Consider the following 676-nt stretch of genomic DNA (forward strand, 5'->3'; position numbering starts at 1 on the left):
TTCCAGAACAACTAGCCAAAGTAGGTTGTAAGTCCCTCTGTGGGCATCATTTTAGTGATCACGCCAGCATGCCTCTATACCTCTGGCAGGGTATATTGGGTCCTCTCGATGGGTGTATACATCAGACTCCACATCTAGCTCATGTGGTTTTATTATCGATTATTATTAGCTCCCACAGTTCAGTCAGACTCTATTGCATTGACCATTTCAGTATACTCAGTATTCAGTCTCAGCATGTTATAAATTTGTCATTTCATTTAGCTAGCTCAGTCTTCAGTATCTATATCATGGTCAGATTATTCTCTTGCTTTATTGCTTCTTCAGTTATATGTTTATTTTAGCTTTATTCTATCTTGCATGCTTAATACCTTTCAAGTACTGATGCATATATTGCGCTATATCTTGTCGTGATGTAGGTACATGTCCTCAGCAGTCAGATCACGCATAGATCGATTCCCGATCTCCAGTTCAGCAGCATCAGTGGTGAGTCCTCATTCTTCAAGGACAACAATCATGTTATCATTTCAATATTTCAGTCTTTTATTTTCAGTTTGCTAGATCTAGTTAGGGCTTGTCCTAACATTTCTAGTCAGTTTAGAGGCTTATTTCCAGACATAGTTAGTTTCAGCTTAGTATTTGAGTTTGATATTCCTTTTGTATTAAACTCCCGGAATAT

The sequence above is a fragment of the Solanum verrucosum genome, unplaced genomic scaffold (genome assembly GCF_900185275.1).
Source record: "Solanum verrucosum unplaced genomic scaffold, falcon-dt-bn FXZP01000124.1, whole genome shotgun sequence".
Taxonomy (NCBI): Eukaryota; Viridiplantae; Streptophyta; class Magnoliopsida; order Solanales; family Solanaceae; genus Solanum; species Solanum verrucosum.